Consider the following 850-nt stretch of genomic DNA (forward strand, 5'->3'; position numbering starts at 1 on the left):
AATGCTTTCCTGGTCCCCAAAAATAAATTTGCTTGATATTCTGAGGGCTATAAACTGGTTGTAGGCTTGATCGAAGACAAATGGATTTTGGTATGAATGAATGATGATTGCACCAAAGGCTTCAATTGTGAATAGGATAACCTTAGCGCAGACAATATGGGTGTTTCACATTTATTCATCAGGTTCACTCTTCCTTTCACTCTTCCTAAAACTTGACCAGATTTGATGAGTTGTCAAACAGGAAACTCAAGCATTCTGATTGGTCCATAGATTTAATTCTGGATTTGCTTTTAGACGTTTTTAATTCCCCTTGATAAAAATTCTATAACAAACCATTCTTTGATTGGCAATCATCTTTCATATGCTTCTTCATGACAAAAAATACACTGTGTTAAAAACAATCAGCGGACGTTTTAGGGTACCTGAAGGGTAACTATAGCCATATACAACTCGTAGAACCACAGCTTTTTATTCAAATGTGTTTGGTTTGGATCTGGGGCCCATGTAAACTCATTGTTTTGGAACGGAATTCAAGGCTCAAAGTTAAACCGCTATGATGCGCTGAACTCTTTTAAATACAGGGCCCTAGGTAGAACAAAAAGAGGTACCAGTCCAGTTCTTTATGACGCACCCGGTATAAGAGCCCTTTATCCCGATGGTTTGGAGGTTCCTCTACCCCAAGTTCTAGCATTTCCCCGCTCAAGTTCAAAATCAGAATAGGGAGCCGGAATCAGATGAGAGGCTAAAATGGCTGGAAGATTGTTAGACCATGGCCAGCTGGTCTTTCTTTTTTTTCCTGCGGTATATACAGCAAAAGTCAGCTGTCTCAATTTGGCTGGGTCCAAGGGTT

At 40.0% G+C, this 850-nt stretch overlaps 1 protein-coding gene across 1 annotated transcript in view; it reads left to right on the forward strand.

Annotated features, from left to right (window-relative positions):
• The window catches only part of LOC131880516 (cullin-1-like), a 5,386-nt gene that overhangs the window by 477 nt on the left and 4,059 nt on the right, over positions 1-850 (forward strand). The gene's annotated exons all lie outside the window — the stretch shown is intronic.

This window comes from Tigriopus californicus, chromosome 1 (assembly GCF_007210705.1).
Source record: "Tigriopus californicus strain San Diego chromosome 1, Tcal_SD_v2.1, whole genome shotgun sequence".
Taxonomy (NCBI): domain Eukaryota; kingdom Metazoa; phylum Arthropoda; class Copepoda; order Harpacticoida; family Harpacticidae; genus Tigriopus; species Tigriopus californicus.